This window comes from Anolis sagrei, chromosome 2, assembly GCF_037176765.1.
Source record: "Anolis sagrei isolate rAnoSag1 chromosome 2, rAnoSag1.mat, whole genome shotgun sequence".
Classification (NCBI taxonomy): domain Eukaryota; kingdom Metazoa; phylum Chordata; class Lepidosauria; order Squamata; family Dactyloidae; genus Anolis; species Anolis sagrei.
Genome location: NC_090022.1, coordinates 202,387,833 through 202,408,382, shown reverse-complemented (window position 1 = coordinate 202,408,382; position 20,550 = coordinate 202,387,833). Strand labels below are relative to the sequence as shown.

At 40.8% G+C, this 20,550-nt stretch overlaps 1 protein-coding gene across 1 annotated transcript in view; it reads left to right on the top strand.

The window, feature by feature from the left end:
* The window catches only part of MOB3B (MOB kinase activator 3B), a 120,489-nt gene continuing 99,939 nt past the window's right edge, over window positions 1-20,550 (top strand). Inside the window, exon 1 of the mRNA XM_060762537.2 lies at window positions 1-166. The gene's annotated coding sequence lies outside the window, so the exon portion shown is untranslated. The remainder of the gene's footprint in view (window positions 167-20,550) is intronic.

Sequence of the window (20,550 nt, the reverse complement as noted above, 5' to 3'; positions counted from 1 at the left end):
GGGGGCGCTGTTTCCAATCCGGTCCCGCGCGAGTCCGGGGCGTTTTGTGGGTGTCTCTGCTTGTCTCCAAACGGGATCTTTGCCTCCTTTTTCTTTTCTATCGTGGCGTGGGATTGCCTTTTCTCTCTCTTGTGGATCGTGGAAGGACGGATCCAACAGCTTGAAGGTAAGACTCTCTTTGAAAAAACCGGGGGAGCACGTTGTTCCTCTCCCCAACTCAACCAAATCCACGATCCCGCGTGATTATTTGGCTGCCTCGCCCCATTGGGGTCTGGGATCGCTTTCAGAGGGAAGCCCAGCGTGGAAGGAAGGAGTCGTGCGTGGGTATTTCTTTCTCGTGTCCCAGCCAAAGAGGAGGGGGAGAGGGCGCCTCTCGGATTGTGCAACAGATTGGAGTCGTCAAAAGTTGGCTCCTTGCTTCCCTTTCTTTGGAAGAGAATAGGAAGCCAGCCTCGTGGGGATCAAGGACTCCCCTGCATCATAGGACAGAATACTTGAACTGCCCTGTCTCCATGCTATATGGGAGTTGTAGTTTGGGTTGTTTGAGGATAGCCCCAAACCCATTCGACTCAAGGAGCATCTACACTGTAGAATTAATATAATTGCACACCACTTTTAATTGCCGTGTCTCAATGCTCTGGGGATCCTGAGAGTTGTAGTTTGGTGACCTTGTCAAACTACAATTCCCAGGATCCCCATAGTACTTGGACATGGGAGTTGCAACTGCATGGATTCTACACTGTAGATGCATCCATGGCTGAATGGTATGGGGATCCTGGGAGTTGTAGTTTGGTAGCCATTGTCAGACTAAAGACCTTGCCAAACTACAACTCCTAGGAACCTCATAGCGTTTAAACATGACAGTTCCAGTGGTGTCAAACTGCAGGGATGCTATAGGGATCCTGAGAGTTGTAGTTTGGCGACTGTGTCAAACTAAAGAACTTGGCAAACTAGGATCCCCATAGTATTGAGACATGGCACTTCCAAGTGGTGTCAAACTGCATGGATGTTATGGGGGCCCTGGGAGTTGTAGTTTGGTAATCGTATCAAACTAAAGACTTTGCCAAACTACAACTCCCAGGATCCACATAGTATTGAGACATGGCAGTTAGTTGCAAGAGGTATCAAACTGCATAGATTCTACACTATGTAGATGCACCCTTGGCTGGATGCTATGGGGATCCTGGAAGTTGTAGTTTGGTGACCGTATCAAACTAAAGACATTGGCAAACTACAACTCCCAGGATCCTCATAGCATTGAGACATGGCAATTCCAGGTGGTGTCAAACTGCATGACTACAACTTCCAGGATCCCCATGGCATTGAGATATGGCAGTTCCAAGTGGTGTCAAACTGCAGGGATGCTATGGGGATCCTGGAAGTTATGGTTTGGTCACCTTGACAAACTAAAGACCTTGTCAAACTACAACTCCAGGTTCCCCATAGCATTGAGACATGGCAGTTCCAAGTGGTGTCAAACTGCAGGGATGCTATGGGGATCCTGGAAGTTGTAGTTTGGTCACCTTGACAAACTAAAGACCTTGTCAAACTACAACTCCCAGGTTCCCCATAGCATTGAGACATGACAGTTCCAAGTGGTGTCAAACTGCATGGATTCTGCACTTTAGATGCACCCATGGCTGAATGTTATGGGGATCCTGGGAGTTGTAGTTTGGTGTTAAACTAAAGACCTTGGCAAACTACAACTCCCAGGATCCCCATAGTATTGAGACATGGCAGTTCCACATGGTGTCAAACAGAATGCTATGGGGATCCTGCGAGTTTGACTTTGACAAGACCTTGTGCCTTCTCTGCCCAAGAGTGCTGGTGCCTCACTAAGCTACAAATCCCATGTTTCCATCGCATTATGGCCTGCCATTTCCATGTGGTGTCAAACTGGATCTATTCTAAAGTGAGTTTCTAATTCTATTTTAAATGGCAATGTTTATGTCTCGTTTTGCCTGGCCGAAGCATCAAATTGCAAAACTCTCTAGAAAGTTACTATTGTCATTAGGCCACACTTCTCTGTTATTAGGATCTTTCAAGGGGTTTGGGCATGTTTTGGGGGTAAATGTAAAAAAATGCAAAATCCAGAAGGACAAGTTTATTAATGCAGTATATACTTTGGGAAATCCTATATTTCTTTTTCCAAGGTTAGGCTCCTTGGGCCCTTGGCGTGCCTTGTGACTTGGGCTCCCTCTGCAGCACCCAAGGGCTGAGCGTGACTTGTTTGAATTGAATTAAAAGCCCGCAGAAAGAAGTGTGTGGCGGGGATGGGAAGTGCTCTGTTTCCAAAAGCTGTGCCTGGTTGGAGTAGTCATGCGCTGGGTTGTTGCCTCTTGCCTTGCCAAGGAAGGAGGATCACGGAGAGCAAATTAAAGTCCCTGTGGAGGCAGGGTGTGCATCTACACTATAATTAATTCAGTTTGACACCCCTTTCACTACATTTTCAGCAGGGAAACTGATGATGACGACGACGACGATACACACATTGAGTCTCTCTTAGCAGAAATGCTTGGGACCAAAAGTGTTTTGAGGTTCTGGAAGTTATAGTTTAGTAAGGCACATTCCCTCTTTGGCAGAGAAGCCTAAAGGTCTTGAAAAACTACAACTCCCATGATTAAATAGCACTGAGTTGTGGCAGTTAAAGGGTGCATCTACTACACTTGACCGAAAAGTCGCAGGTTCAAATCCGGTTTCTGCTGTCATGAGTTTCTGCTGTCAGCCCCAGCTTCTGCCAACCTGAAGCTGGGGCTGACATGCAAGTGTGAGTAGATCAATAGGTACCACTCCAGTGGGAAGGTAACGGCGCTCCATGCAGTCATGCAGGCCACATGATCTTGGAGGTGTCTACGGACAATGCTGGCTTCTGGCTTAGAAATGGAGATGACCACCAATCGGACACGACTGGACTTAATGTCAGGGGAAAACCTTTACCTTTACCTTACTACACTGTAGAATGAATTAGTCTATACTACGAGCTATCCTGGAGATGAGACCAGTGCGTAAACACAAAATTCATGGATGTTGCACATACATCTTAATACATTTGAGTAATTTTCTCCATCACTTGTTTCCATCATGTTGGTCATGAAACTATATGCATTAAATTATCACAAAAAGCAATCACATCCCTATGGGTGCATCTACACCAGTGGTTCCCAACCTTTGGGCCTCCAGGTCTTTTGGACTTCAACTCCCAGAAATCCCAGCCAGTTTACCAGCTGTTAGGAACTATGGGAGCCGAAGTCTAAAACACCTGGAGGCCCAAAGATTGGAGACCACTGATGTACACAGTAGAACGGGAGCAGTTTAACATCACTTTAACTATGAGGGCACAATGCTATGGATTTCCGGGAGTTGTAGTTTTGCAAGACCTTTAGCTGTCTCTGCCAAAGAGTGCTGTTGACTCCTTGAACTATAAATCCCAGGATTCCATAGCCTTATGCCATGGCAGTAGTGTCAAACTTTATTAAGTCTATAGCGTCCTATGTTAGATTTGCCCAATGTCAGTCTACAGATTTGTCCTATGTCAGCCACCCATATGGACAATTTTAGACTTTGGAATTCTAGCAAATGAATTCTCAAGCTGTAATAAATAATAATGATAATAATGAGCCCCTGGTGGCACAGTGGGTTAAACTGCCGAGCTGCTGAACTTACTGACCAAAAGGTCAGCGGTTCGAATCTGGGGAGCAGGGTGAGCTCCTGCAGTTGACCCTAGCAGTTTGAAAACATTCAGGTGTGAGTAAATTGGTACCGCTTCTGTGGGAAGGTAATGGCGCTCCATGCAGTCATGCCAGCCATATCTCGTCTTCCTTTACCTTTACCTGAATTAATAATAATATAATAATAATAATTAGTTTGGTGGGAAGTTAGCTAGAAATCTATTCTGGGACATCTGTTAAAAGTTTGGATTCTCCGCCTTTCTTTCAATGCAGTACATGATTTTGGAATAATGATGAATTGAAACACACCTACACAGAAGATGGGGGGGGGGGGGCATTGGGATGCCTTTAGAAAGTGCCTAGTGTCCTTTACATTTTTTATATACGAAGGAGTAAAGGCCCCCGCATTGGAAAGCATTATCCACAGAAAGCTGAATACAGAATAAGGCTTTTGTTTGCCTATTGTTTAACTCCCAAATAGAGGGAGATGTAGAGAGCAGGGTGGGAACTTGGGGACTTTTTCTTTTTGAAAACCAAAATCATAATTTCAAAAAGCTAGAGGGTCTGGAGGGTTGAATCCTAGATAGTGAAGCAGGAGGACTGTTATTCCATATGCTGCTACTTGACTGACTTTTTGGCGGATATCAACGTATTCTTTATTGAAGCGAAGGCAACACTTATTTTAACTGCCTCAAGGGAGTCCCAAACTGGTTATTCTGGGCCTGCAGCTTTGACCGGGTTTGATTTGTATCTCTGGATGGAGGTAATGCTTGAAAATCGAGTGTCAACAAGTGTGTTTTCTTTATTTTGGGACAGTGGGCTAGAAAAGATTTCATTCCTTAGCTTGGATGCTGATGGTGGCATCATAATTCTTTATATTCTTCTTAACTGATGTTGGCCAATGGCCTCTTCCTAACCCATCATGATATCCGCAAGGCAGGGGAACTCCTCAATCAAATGCTTGTGTCAGCTTTGTGTTGAAGGGGAAAGGAAGCCTGGAGCTAGATCTCTGGGGACTGGTGACCTGTTTGTCACCTCTCGGGCAAAGCTCATTACAAATGGAAATGACACTGTTATATAAATGGGAGATAGAGGAGAAGTGAGGTTGAGTTGAGCCAAGTGTTAGACCATGTACGTTCCTAGTTCATCAAATCAGCTGAAGGATCAGAACAGCTTGAGGTGGAAATAATTTACAGTTGCATTGGTTTTATCTAACCAGAAATGGACTGGTTAGCGTATTTGTTTTCTCCAGTGTCACAAAACCAAGAGGGCAACTAGGGACGTATCATTAGCATGGCTTCTTGGAAGTCTTATATAGAGTTGCGAAAAGTCAAAACCAACTTGGTGGCAATTACAGGCAGTCCCCAACTTACAAACGAGATAGGTTCTGTAGGTTTGCCCTTAAGTTGAATTTGTGTGTAGGTCGGAACAGGTACATTTTTAAGGGTAACTCCATATATATATGCATATCTTTGGTCTGACTCGGCCACGATGCTCCACACTCTGGTTACAATCTGCATAGATTACTGCAATGCACTCTATGTGGGGTTGCCTCTGAAGTCTGCTCGGAAGCTTCAGCAAGTCCAACATTCGGCAACCAGGTTACTCACTGGAGCAGGGTACAGGGAGTGTACAACCCCCTTGCGTACAACCTCCATAGGCTGCCTATTAGCTTCCGAGCACAATTCAAAGTGCTGGCCTTGACCTATAAAACCCTAAACGGCTCCGACCCAACTTACCTGCCTGAATATATCTCTTTCTACGAACCTCCAAGGACCTTAAGATCACCTGGAGATGCCCTGATCTCGGTCCCACTGCCATCACATTTGCCTTTGATGGGAACAAGAGACAGGGCCTTCTCGGTGGTGGCCCCTCGGCTGTGGAACTCCCTCTCTAACGAGATCAGATCTGCCCCCTCACTCCTTACCTTCCGAAAAAAGCTCAAACCCTGGTTATGGGATCAAGAGTTCACAGAATAGATGGTTTTAGCTGACTTTTTTATCTGGTGGCAATGGATTGAATAGATGGTTTTATCGGCCTTTTTCGCTGACAGCAATGGATTGATTGGAAAGACGATGTGAAATGGCAAACTGTTTTCATGTATTTATAATTGTTTTTAATGTAGGTTAAGTGTATATTATGTTTGCTTATTGTTTGGCACCGAATGGTTCCTGGTGGTAGCCGTCCTGAGTCCCTTTTCAGAGGCGAGAAGGACAAGATAAAAATGCTCCTAATAAATAAATAATTTGGATCGCATAGGCAAGGGATAGCACCCTTGTGGTGTTTGTTTTGCTGCCTGTGCCTTGATCTTTGGTCTGTTCCTGGTATTATTTGGGGTGCTGATTCAGAAAATTGTATTGGATAGACCACATCAGCTCTAGTTTCTTAAATATGGTTATTATGATGTTCTGTGAGCAAGCAGATGGCAACTGATAGATGGCATGTGTTCTGTATCTCAAAAATTACAGCTGGTAGGGGAAAACTGGTGCTATTTTTGGAATCCGGAGGTCAAATAGATACAGAAACCGGTCTAAAATTTGCGGTACCAAAACACGTCTTAATTTACCTGTTTATTTACCAGTTTATTGTTGCAAATATAGTTGTAGAACCAACAGTAGAGTCTCGCTTATCCCACCTTGGCTCATTCAATGTTCTGTATTATCCAACGCATCTGCCTCCTGCCCGGAATAACGTCCAGGGTGGGAGAAAGAAAGAACCCTTGTCTGTTTTGGTGCTAAATTCGTAAATACAGTAATTACTACATAACGTTACTGTGCATTGAACTGCTTTTTCTGTCAATTTGTTGTAAAAACATGATGTTTTGGTGCTTAATTTGAAAAATCATAACATAATTTGATGTTTAATAGGCTTTTCCTTAATTCCTCCTTACTATCCAACATTTTCGCTTATCCAACATTCTGCCAGCCTGCTTATGTTGCATAAGCGAGACTCTACTGTACATCTAATTTGACATATAGATATCATGTTTTCTCTTTTTGACCACTTTGATTGCTTCTCCATGCTTGCTTTTAAAAAAAATGATATCAAAAAATTGAATTATAGTGCAGGAAAATAGTTTTTTTTTCAAAACTATAACTCCCAGAATCCCCCAACCATTGTTGGCTAGTCAAGCCAAGGAGTTGTAGAGGAAAAGAAGTGTTATTTTACCTAGCTGTTTAAAAACTACACCGCTAAGAATGAATTTGTTAGCATTTTAGTTATATTGTGAAGGAAGTAATAAAAAAAGCTTTGTTTGCTAAAATTGCTTCTGCCTATAACCTGTTAAACAGAAAAGGAAAGCAATTGGCACACGTACTATGATTGAGATCTCAGCTCTTTTATTACAGGAAACTACTCACAATGGTGCCCTTTCTTACTATTGTATTTGCATCGTATATTATAGTGCTCCACGGTCGAATAAAAAAGGACAAAAAAGACCTCCCTGGCTCTTCAAACTTGCAATCTTCCATTCACTCAGAAATGTGGGGTATTTTAAAAAAGAAAATACTCACATGTAGGTGTGGAACTATAGAAAGACATGGGTAACTGTGAAACCTATGCAGATAATCGGAGTCCCCAGTGGCACTGTGGTTTAAACCACTGAGCTGCTGAATTTGCTGACTGAAAGGCTAGCAGTTCGAATCAGGGGAGTAGGGTGAGCTCCCACTGTTAGCCCCAACTTCTGCCAACCTAGCAGCTCAAAAACATACAAATGTGAGTAGATCAATAGGTACCGCTTCGGTGGGAATTTAACAGCACCTATGCAGCCATGCTGGCCACATGACCTTGGAGGTGTCTACGGACAACACCAGCTCTTCAGCTTAGAAATGGAGATGAGCACCACACTCTAGAGTCAGACTTGACTGGACTTAATGTCAAGGGGTAATGAAAAAGATAGGTTTGGTAGGTTTGTTCTTAAGTTGAATTTGTATGTAAATTAAAACAGGTACATTTTTAAGTGTAACTAACTCCAGCCAAATATTTATCTATATCTCGCTAGATCTAAACTTTGGATAGAATAAGGAAGGGTGAACATCCATGTTGGGTTTGTTTTGCGCTCTGTGCCCCAATTCAGAAGATTTCACCTCACTTTCTGTCCCTGTGAGAAATGGATTTTGAACAATGTGGCTTCTTGTGGAAACAAGGATTGGAGAGAAAGCTTTAGTGGGGACACCTTTTCCCCATGATAACTTTTCCAGGAATGAATTTCCCTCCTTAGGGGCTGGTTTCCTCTCACTTCCTGTTGGCTCAGCTTCGTTCTTAACTATGAGCCATATGTAAGTCGGATGCATGTAACTCAGAAACTGCCTGTATATGTGATTTTGCTCATCCTGCCTGAGAGGAAAAATGATCTATTCAAGAATTTGCTAGGGCCTCAAGGTGATTATATGGAATGCTTTCCCTATAAGTTTCTGTTGCAGGATAGCATATCTAGGAATTGCTAGGTCTGCCAATGCAATTCTTTGAAACTCTGGAACTGAAAGTCAGGTCATTCATTAGTGTTTAGTTGCATCCATGGCTTCAGTTAAATGTATCCCCTGTGGATATGGAGGTCTTACTGTGCATGCGATGCTCTGAAACCCTTTTATCCCAGGATCACAGGCTGCACCTAGATTCTGCATTGGGAACCATAGTGGCCTCGTAAACAATACAGCTTTGATAACCCTGGAAGAGTAGTGAACGCACATTAATCTTTCAGTATTTGTCAGTGTCGGTGAGCAGCAGAGCAGCACCTCATATGACACCGCAGATCTTTTCAAGTTAATCTTCCCCACGTCCCTATATAGCACTCTGTCTTCACTTTCTACTCTCCTGGGTTAGAGGAAGTCCAGGTATGCAGGTGGGGAAGCAATGTATTTATAGCCTGCTGGTGGTTTCATGCTTAATGGTTTATGGCAGGGGATTTACTGATGCCGCACAACCCTTGGGCTCACTGATAGTGTCAGAGCTCCCAATGGATCTCAGTGGCAGAATGCAGGACTTTTTTATTTATAGCTATGTCTCCTGCCGGAGCCCCCAGTGGCGCAGCGAGTTAAACCGCTTAGCTGCTGTACTTGTTGACTGAAGGGTTGCAGGTTCGAATCCGGGGAGCGGGGTAAGCTCCCCTGTTAGCCCCAGCCTCTGCCAACCCAGCAGTATGAAAACATGCAAAAGTGAGTAGATCAATAGGTACCGCAACACGGGAAGGTAACGACGCTCCATGCAGTTATGCCAGTCATATGACCTTGGACGTATCTACAGACAGTTCTGGCTCTAATGGAGATGAGCACTACCCCTCAGAGTTGGACACGACTAGACTTAATGTCAAGGGAATAACTTTACCTTTTACGTTCTACGTCTCAAATGTGAGTAGATCAATAGGTACCGCCCTGGCGGGAAGGTAACAACGCTCTATGCAGTCATGCCAGCCATATGACCTTGGAGGTGTCTACGGACAATGCTGGCTCTTCGGCTTAGGAATAGAGATGAGCACCAACCCGTAGAGTTGAACACAACTGGACTTAATATCAGGGGAAAACCTTTACCTTTTATGTCTTCTACCAAGATGGCCTGTCTTTTTTTTTATCTTTGTAGGAGTCTTTTGTAGGGGTCCTTGGCCGAAAATGTTTAGAAACAGCTGATCCATAGTATTCTTTGGCCAGATGTCTTTTATTTCAATAGGATTCACTGTTATATACGATTTTGTATATCCATATCCTCTGCAGATACAGGAGTTGTACTGCAAATTGTGGAAACCCAGAGCTAGTCATCTTGCTGGCTTGCTGACTGAGGGATTATAGAAGTTACAGTTCCAAAAAGGTAAATTGTCCAAATTCTTCTAGAATAGGTAAGAGCACTTTGCACTTGCCTGTATGTTTTCACATGACTCATTTGAAAACAATTCAGGAGTTACCGAGTAAAACCACATCTAAGCATTTTTGTCAAGTGAGCTGCATTCCAGAATTTGGAATGGAAAAAATGGAACCTAATGCAGTTTTGACAAGATGCTACAGTCTCAAACTCTGCACATGGTGGATTTGAACAAAATATTATTGAGCTGAATCAAAACCTGAATATTATTATTTCAGAATAGCTGTGGAACAAAAGTCAAACAAAACATGCACTGGGGGATATTGCTATATTTTTGCTCAATAAAAAAGGCTTTTGACAGTGAAGTTCTTTTTAAGAGCGGCTATCTATGCTCATTCAGCCCCACTCTCTTTCCTTATCCTCTGTCCCTTAAAGTTTTTAAAGTAGCCCTATAATTGGAAAGATGTGACGATGGGGTGAAAGATCACTGACATTCAGTGTCAGGTTGGAGCAGCATGTCTACAATAAACACATGGGAAAGAATAGGATTTTGGTGTAGCCTCCTCTTTAGCTGTGTCAGACTATCTACAAGAGATGGGTTAAATGGCAGATGCATCCAAAAATCCTTTACTGAGCATTTATGAACAGCAAAACAAAGAAAGAAAAATAAAAATACATAAACCTGCCTCTGTGACAACCCTGTGCATATTAAGAGTTTATAGTCCTTCCATATTTGTAGATTTAATTTGTGCAGATTTGATTATACAGGGATTTGATTAAAATGTTCTCTCTAGGAATCTCTAGGCCCTCCGATTCAATTCTATGTTCCCTTTCCAGCAGAAGTCGACTGGTTGTATAGTCTGGGTATGTTTTGGAAAAAGTCTTCAAGTGTCCTCAAGAAAATTCAAAATTGGGTTGTTGGTTTTTTTGGGTTTTTTTTTACATCTACAAGGCTTATCTGACCTGCTTTTAAAATATATACATCTGCATATTGTGAGATTTGAATAGAAGTTTGCTGAAACTTGTCGAATCGCTCATCTTTCTTGTGGTATAGGAACCTATCCCTATTCTTTTCATGTTATTTCCGCCTCAGGCGCCAATTTCTCTGTTAGACAAGTAATAACTATTAACCAGGATGTATCTAAGCTGATTCAGAATGAGTCCTGAGGATGGCGAAGGAAAGCTCACAGTGATGTGTTTACTAGAATGAATCATAAGCATGTAAAATAAATCGAGAACTTTAAAGGTGCTTTCGGCTTGTCTAAGTACCAGGCATTGAAGATGAAATGCTAACATGTTATTTCATAAATGGAAGTTTTTCAGGTGTGCTAAGAGAGGAACACATCTGTGTCAACCCTGTGCATATTAAAAGAGTTTGTAGTCCCTCCACATTTGTGGATTTAATTTAGTTGAACTTGAGTGCCTTTCCACACAGCCCTATATCCCAGAATATCAAAGCAGAAAATCCCACATTATCTGCTTTGAACTGGAATATATAGCAGTGTGGATGCAGATAACCCAGTTTGAAGCAGACATTGTGGGATTTTCTGCTTTGATATTTTGGGATATAGGACTGTGTGGAAAGGCCCTGAGACAGCTTGAGTCACAGCTGAATGGAGGAGAATGGATTTGGTGTGAAGAACCAGTGTTGTACCTAAGATACGTTTTAAGGAAGAGTATAGTATAGTAGCATAATACAGTTTACTCACAGAAAGACCAAGGATTTCAGTAGGACATCTCAAAATATATGGTTGAACTGGAACTGGAGCTTATTTCTTCCTTTTTTGGACTATTCCTTTCATGAATAGTGGTGACTGGAGATTCGCAGAGCTGTGTACCATAAAGTAACTTTTCCAAGGAGTTCCAAGTGTAAGGAGTTCCAAGGTTTTTCTTTATATCCAAAGCTAGCTTACTTTCACCAGTAACACTACATCAGACCATAACATTTTAGAATCGGAGGATGTTTTTAATCCTGGCAAACTGTTTTAAATGTATATTTATTATCATTTTATGCAATTGTGTATTTATTGCTGTTTTTATATTGTTGGAAGCCGTCCTGAGTCCCTCTTTGGAGGTTGAGAATAGGGTGGGGTACAAATCTTCTAAATAAATCAATCGTAAAACAATTCAAGTCTCTAAATCACTTGCATAAAGCTATTTATGCTCATATGAAGCCACTTTACGCCAAGACAGTTCTCTGTCTGTTGTATTCTTTGTACCCAGATTAGGGCCGTTTGTTCCTAGTTAAACTGAATGCAGCCTACAAACTTTGGCATTTGTGATCTCTGATGTACATTAAACCCACACCTGTATGTTTGGCATCTTAGGCAAAATCAGGTTTTTCAAGCCCATAGAGGACTGCTGTGTTTGTCATGAGGGATCACAGATTGCTCATGTTTTCCCTAAACTGTAGGTTTAAATGGTTGAACAGCAAAAATGTAAAAAAAAATTCTTGTCGGTCTTTGCAGTATTTGGTTAGAGCTAATTTATTATGAAATTGATTAATATTGATGTCCAAAATCTCAGGGTGTGCTTTCCTGGCATGCTGGCTCCAATCAACTCCAAAGAGACACACAGAGATGGAGAGCAGGATATTTATAGACCAGTGGTTTCCAACCTTTTTTTGACCAGGGACTACTTGACCTGCACTTTGACCAAGGACCATTCTCTAACATTAGTACCAAAAGGGTGACAAATCAGTTTTTGGTCAACTTTAGATTTGGTTTGGTTATTTGGGGTGTTGATTCAGAATATTGCATTGGATAGACCACACCAGCTCTAGTTCCTTATACAGTACATCATCCAGTTGTCGCCATCTGCTCGCCCACAGAAAACCATATTTAATCATCAAGAGCTGTTGTGGTCTATCCAATGCAACTTTCTGAATCGGCACCCCAAAGAACCCAGGAACGAAGACATAAAGGTACCCCCAATTCCAGGTGGCACATGGTACGACTCTGCTCAAGGAGAGGGAGAGTGGAAGAGGAGAAGCAGCAGTCAGGAGGCTTGTTGTTGCACCTTTCATGGGTAGTCAGCCTCTTCCCTCCCAACATCCCCATTGCCTTGGCACTATAAGAGGGTTTTGTGAGACCAGTCACTCTCTTTGCAATGGTGTAATGGTGAGGCTGCAGACCATATTTTAATTCTTAGGGACCACTGGTGGTCTACAGACCACAGGTTGGGAACTACTGTTATAAACCTTTGAGCGAGCTTTGAAAAATTGACGTTGTCGGCAATTGATATAAATTACGATCCTTAATCTTAAGCAATCTAAAGTACATTCATTTACAGGCTGTGATTGGTACATAGTATGACAGAAGCTTAATAAAGTTTTTATTGGAAGAATTCCTGAGTCTCCTGTATCTGCCTGAAGGAAGCTCATCAGCCTAGGATGGGATTATTTATTTATTTAGACCATTTATATTCCACCCTTCTCACCCCACAGGGGACTCAGGGCACAGCACAACATATATATGGCAAACATTAAGTGCTGGGACATAAAACCATAAATGTATACAAACATTTAAATCACGTATATCCACATTGAAAGTTACTTAAAAACCATCTCAGGACACCATTTTGTCTCATTGCACTGCCCCAAAGGCTTGGTCCCACAGCTAGGTCTTCACCATCCTTCTGAAGGACAGGAGGGAGGGGGCTGATCTAATATTGTCAGGAAGGGAGTTCCATAACTGGGGGGCAATCACTGAGAAGGCCCTGTCTCTCATCACCGCCAAACATGCCTGTGATGGTAGCGGGACCGAGAGCAGGGCCTCCCTAGAAGATCTTAGTTCCCGCAGTAGTTCGTAAAGAGAGATGCGTTCAGACAGGTAAACTGGGCCGGGGCCATTTAGATAACTTTGGATAAACAATGGGTAGCCATTTCAAACTGGTGGACTTAATTTTCCAAGGGAGAAGTCCATTGTGTTGTCTGTGGGATTGGCCACTCTTTGTGCATACTTGAGCTGCACCCTTTTTTGGAATTAATCAATTGTTGGGAAAGTAATGATGGTTGTTAGTGTGGTTCAGCTGGGGGTCATTCCCCTGGCTTTCATAGCCAAGCAGAGCTAATCTAGGTCATTATTAGACTCCAGGGACTAATTTCAAACAGCAATATGACCAGAAACAGCTGGATTCAGTTCAGTTTAATAATTCTGCCATGCTAAGGGGTGCTGTCATATCACCGAAAAGAGACAAATTTGGATTCATCTGAATTAAAAGAAAGGCTGAAGTTGTTCTTTTGAGAAAACGTTGTTAAAGCAATGTGGCTTAAGTATCACACAAGTTGTTGGAAGTTTGTTGACTAATGGTTATTTTCCTGAAGCAAACAGATTTGTACGAGAAAGAGCTCCCTATTTGTATAAGAAAACACATTAGCAGCAAAGGAATTGTTCCCTTAGCCTTGGTTGCACATTCTCTCAACCTGAGCTTATCCAGCAATGAGGGTGATAATGACAAATCAAAGAACAGAGTGACTTCAAAAGAGTTGTTATCTCAGAATTAACTCACTTATATTTGCTCTCCCAGAGAGCTGATGAGATCTGCTTTGCTGCAAAGCACCAGAGATAACTGACTAAGCTTGTATCCCCTCATATGTCAGCTCTTTTGACCAATGAGCACTACTTTTTTCTGTTATTCAAGTGCAAAACGTGATCTTTCTGGGTTTCAATGCCTGGAATGAAAAGCATTATTTCTTGGAACATGATTCAGTACAAACATGTTAACTGGAAGACTGCTTAACCTAAAGCAAAAAAGCGTGACTGAAAGATAATGTAATACTTAGGTCAAATTCAGTCTTGCAAGAAAATGTCATGGAGGTTGAACTGGTTTGTAAAATTGGTGCTTGTAGCATCCGTATCAGTTGATGAGTCAAATTGGAGGAAGGAGATGAAGTACTGGCCCCCCTTCACTGGCTTCTTCCAGAATTCATTGTTGACTATAGATTTAACATTTAATAATGGTTCTGTAGTTGGACTGATTACTACGATAAGAATTGTACTTTGCTATCATAAATTACTCACATCTCTTGTTTCTTTCCTCTCTCAACATTGGTTTCCAGCACAAAAACTCCACTGAACAATTAGTCATTCTGCACTAATTTAGTTTTATGAAAAAGGGAGCAGAACAAATGTTGAGTATTCTTGGCTACATTTTAAGCTTTCTGAGTAGAGAGACCTGTTGGAATATGGATTTTTTTTCTTTTTCATTAATATGAAACAACATGAGCTATGCCTAGTCTAAAGTCAACACTCTTTGGTTTGTATCTCACAAACTGAAAAATTCTAATGCTTACAAATAGAAGAAACATAAAGCACAATCCTACACATATTGTATTGTGAATGCACTCATAGCAGCATGCTAAAGGCATGGGCGATCCCAGGATGAAGAAGGGTTGGTTTGTTTTGAAGGGGAGATGGAGTGCAATGTTGAAATGCTTATAGAAAGATTTCCCAACTGTCATGGTGTAATCATTAGGATTTTCCAGAGAGCTCTTTTCCAGTTAGTGAAATTCCTAGTATTTTCTTATCATTTTCCACTGGAGGAAAATATCTTATTTCATTATGTGCCTTCTTTCCTTGTTCGAACCTTCATAAGATTGGGAAATGTTACTACATTCAAGCAAATGGGAGGAGAGAGAGGCTTGTGTTTGTTGTTTCCTAAAAACGCTTTGCATATCAGAAGTATGCTGTAGAAAAACTGAAAATTACAAAATGAATAAGGAATGACACAGGTGGGGTTGCCCGTGCCATGTCTGTCCTTCCTTAAAACCATTATTATTATTATTTCTGAATCCTACAGCTGTGTACAAGTGTATGTGCCTTCAAGTCACCTGTTGACTTATGGTGACCCCATGCATTTTGTAGGGTTATCATAGCCAAGAAGTGCCCAGAGGTGGTTTTGTCCATTGTTTCCTATGAAATAAGAACCTGCTATTTTTTGGCAGTCCTTGGCCTAAGGACAGGCAGTCCTCAAGTTATGAACAAAATAAATTCTGTAGGTTTGTTCTTAAGTTGAATTTGTATGTAAGTTGGAATAGGTACAGTTTATAAATGTAACCCCAGCCACACACACACACACTTATATATATGTGTATGTATGTATATATATGTATTTGTATGTGGTTATATTTGTTGTTGTTTATTCGTTCAGTCCACTTCCAATTCTTTGTGACCTCATGGACCAGCCCACGCCAGAGCTCCCTGTCGGCCGTCACCATCCCCATCTCCTTCAAGGTCAAGCCAGTCACTTCAAGGATACCATCCATCCATCTTGCCATTGGTCGGCCCCTCTTCCTTTTTCCTTCAATATTCTCCAGCATCATTATCTTCTCCATGCTTTTCTGTCTTCTCAATATGTTGGCAAAGTACTTAATCTTTGCCTCTAATATCCTTCCCTCCAGTGAGCAGATATGTGAAGTGTTTCAAATTCTTAATTTTTATAAATATTAAGTGTCATTGAGAGCTATGTTTTGAAAAGGGCACGTACAAATACATGTTGCATTGATAGTTATAATGGTGAGAAGAGGAAGGGTAAACCAAGAGAGACTCTGACTCTAGACTTAGAACAGAATAGTATGTTTTTAAAGTCTGTAGGTAGAACATGTCCTCATCTTAATTTTTAGGCATTTTGTAAGTGATGACATAACTATATTCTTGATAATGTGCCTTATAGATAATAATTTGCCTTACAGCTTTCAAAATGTAGATGTTTGCATTTTTTCCGCTAAATTCACAGTGTTATAAATGTGGTTTAAAATCTGGTGATTAAAATACCTGAAACATTTCATTTAAAAAACAAGCAAACACACCCTCATGCATTTTAAAATGGCTTTTTCAAAGCTATAGATTTTTAAAATCTGTAAATATACTTTAGGATTGCATGTTCCAGTTTTCTGCATTGACCTTAATCCCACATTCAGAAATATATAAAACACAATAAATATTACTCGGATTAGATGATAATATGGAAATGACAACATGTTTGGTATACTGAATAAGAAAATTCCCTCATTCAGTGTTAACTTCCATACATCTACCAGAAATTAAATGCAGTTTTTCTTTACATTTGAAACTGCCTCATCAGATATGTTGCGTAATCCTTAAAATACATACTTTATAAGTGTTACTTATTTAATTAACAAGCTACTAGGAACTTTTTTTCTTTTTTCCGTGTCAGGAGTGACTTGAGAAACTGCACCTGGATGTTTTACCATCCTGTGGGAGGTTTCTCTCATGTCCCCGCATGGGAAGCTGGAGCTGACAGACGGGAGCTCACCCTGCTCCCCGGGTCCGAATTGCCGACCTTTTGGTCACCAGTTCAGCCGACACAAGGGTTTAACCCATTGCGCCACCAGGGGCTCCTACTACGTTAATGATCATCTCAATGTTGTGGAATCCCGGGATTTGTAGATTGATGTACTAGCCCTCTTTGTCAGAAAAGGTTGAAGAGCTTATAAAACTATGACTCTCATAATTCCATACCATTGAGCCAAGGCTGTTTAAATGGTACATTAATTCTACAGTATAGATGCATCCTTTGTGGCTCTTTAATTAAAATAAGTACCACCATGAGCTGTGGCTTAATAAAACAGCTATGGATGAGCATTTCTCTGGTGACCATGGCTGATTCATTCCTGCTTTGTGTGCACAGTTATGCTAACCCCACTAAATGCTTAACCAGGAGAAGGATAGCATAATATTTGAATTCAATAATAGATAATGTTGCCTAAACAAATCAGTCATGTTCCTTCAATTGACCTTCAAATGAGGATCCTGGCTTTTGGATCCTCATTTAACCATAATCTCAAATTTAGATGTCACATGTCTTGTCTCCTTCCTGGTTTGTTTGTGGGAAGAGAAGAATGAATGGACAGACTGCACTATTATGTACTTTGTTCACATCCTGGTATATTGAACTGCATTTTTGGCTAAAAATGATGTGCAAATGTGGTCTTGGGAGGACATCTAAAGAGAAAAAACATGCTCTTAACCTTCAGCTCTTCGTAGTATATGAAAACCTTATTGCAATACTTATCTTACTATGTAAGCATTTTGAAAATCTGATCTATGAACAGAAAACATCCTTTGATTCCTAAGTAGTTTGCTTCCCAGGTGCACTGACTCTGTTGGCTGTCAATTAGGAAACTGTTCACCCTTTGAAAGTATTTATTGACTTTTTATAGTCAAGAGATATGATGTTACATCTCCAAAGATCACTGTTCCCTTCTGTGTCCCTGTCGCAGCCAAGCATGTCTCTCATTCCTTGATTTTGTGGTGAAGGCCATTCTGTACATTCTCAATGCATGTTGAGTTCCAGGCTTCATAGTGATTTTCTTTGCAGGGAACAGTAGACAATCTGCTGGAGAATCCTGTAGATCAGTGGTTCTCAAACTGTGCTCTTCCAGATGTTTTGGACTTCAGCTCTCACAAGTCCTAACAACTGGTAAACTGGCTGGGATTTTTGAGAGCTGAAGTCCAAAACACCTGAAGGAGCGCAGCTTGAGAACCACTGCTGTAGATTATTTTAACACTGGTACTCTTAACCACTTGTAGAACACCCAGAGGAAATATAAAATCTTGTATTTCAGATCAACATGGAAGAAGAGATATATTTTGCAGAGATGAGTCCAGTTGGCTTCCATCATTTGGTTCCATTGGATGTGGATGATGGGACATTTGGAAGACACCAGTTCACTGGAAAAAAAGTGCTGGAGGACTTTGGGGAGGAGCTTTATGTAAATCTTTGGTATATCACTATTATCACTATATATTGCTATTTGGCATATTGTGCATACATTGAAAAGAAAGTTATAGACTTAGAAAAAGGTAGCATCAAAAGCAAGGAAAAATTATACTGTTTGCGGATGTTTAGCTTAGAAATAAGGCAAGTAAGGAGAGTGTGATTGAACTGCATAATATGCAAGTTGTGGAAAGGCTGGATAGAGAGAAAGCTTTCCTCTTTCATATTGCTGTCAAACTGAATGTTGACAGATTAAGGACAAACATAATACTGTGTCGCACAGCACACTACTATTAGGTGTTACTTATTGGAACCAGCTTGCAAGGTTTTATAAGCGGATTAAATACATATATGGAAGATTAGGCTATCTATTAGTGGTTACTCATCGCAATTATTTCGTATTACATTTAATATCAGACGTAGTACATATCAGACTGAGGACCACAAGTAGTGCTTGCTCCCCACAGTTCATCTGTAAGATCACTTAGTGGTTAATGGGCAAGAAATCAATAATGGGGTGACCCGCAGAGATTTATGTTTCCTTAAAACAGGTGAACAACATCTCTGAAAATATGACTTCACACTAGAAATAATGCCCAACTTTCTTGAAGGGCTGATTACAAACTTTCATTGAAAGCATGTTTTCCATTCTACAAGTGCTCACTTTAAAACTTGTAATTTTTCCATCACAAATGAACTTTGGATGCTACATACACCTGTACTGATTGGATACTGGGAATTGGTGCCATTATATGAACTATGTGGGCCAAATGATTAATGGCACCCTAAGCATTCTTTGATAGCAGAGACACATACTAGACACAATGATTCAGACAACACATTCTTTTCATAATGCCTGGCTTCTGGCATTATGGCAAGAATAATAGCGGTTTAAGCTAGACTGCTTATCAGTGCCCGAAGTATGAGCAAAGGAGTTATCATATGAATTACTCATAACGGGAAGAACTATTTTTTAAATTTACTTTTTAATTTTGAAAAAAAATCATAATGAATGCGGCCAAGCAACTGACAAGGGCTGTCCCTCATGGGACCTTGACTCGGTTTTGTTCCTCCATGTACTCCCCCACCCAAAACTGAGACAATTTTTACACTTCTAAATGACTGCAGAAGACCTACAGAAGTGTACTTTGCCATTCTAGTGATACATAAGTTCTTCTAAATAATACTCCCAAGATGGTATTTTCCCCATTTTCTTTCTCCATAGATCAGGGATCAGCAACACCGATGATTTCTCTGCTGGACTGAGAAGGTCCATCCTTTGGCATACTTCCTATTTAGAGATAGAAGTGGAAATTGGGAGCGGAGTACAGGACAGGAAAAAAGTCCCATGTGATCTCTAGATCTAACTATGCTTTCCCAGTTCCTCCTAGATTACGGAACTGCTTTGCATTTGGGATAGTGATGGCATGAAATTGGGATATGGGAAGCACAGGAATGGTAACACTTGGGTATCCACTCTGTGTCCACATAAGATTTGCAAAGCCAAGCCAAAGATTAAACCTGAGCCATTCTATATGCAATTCATATGCTCTATGACTTTGTTGAGTGAAATCCCTACATTTTAATGTTGGTGTGACCCTACCTCATCGTAGCAAATCAATTTCCCATAGGTTAATAGTTAACACAAAAGTTTTGCTAAGCTGTTTGCTTATGCATACTTGTATAAATATATTGTAGTTAAAGAAAGATCAAGTGTGTGAACATAGCACCAGAGAGCTTGAAAGTCAGGATTCTGGAATAAGCACAGAATCCAAACCCCAGTTACAGGCACGAGATTATCTTAAGACTTTGTGATATTTGAAGTTGAATTCTTATCATATAATTGCACTTCATTACACTTGCTTCTGGCAGGTTTATTATGGTATTTCCATGTCAGGAACATATGAATTCATCCAAAGGTCTTCATTAAAAAATATTATTGTTGTGGAAAATGTATGCTGCTAGGATAAGAAGACTTACAAGAGAATAATGCAGGTATGATTATAAAGGATCTGGCTCAATTGTTTACTGTGTATCTTTTAAGAGATATTTAAAAGATATCCTTCAGTTGTACTGCATCTGTTTTTAGGGGGAAAAAAGTTGGCTAATGCAACAGAAAACCACGGGAGGTATCAAGGAAAGAATAGAGATTCTCAGCATGTGTGATGGCAGGGCAAAGTGATTTTTTGAATTATCAAAGAGATGATAGAGGCTGAGTCTTCTTTTAACTTGCAGGTCTGTCGTTAATTAATTTCAAGGAATATAACGCTAATGCATAGCTTGCTTACAGTGGCCAAAAATGGTTCTGGTAATTGGAATGGAAAAATAAATAGGAGGCATTGAAAGAGAAATC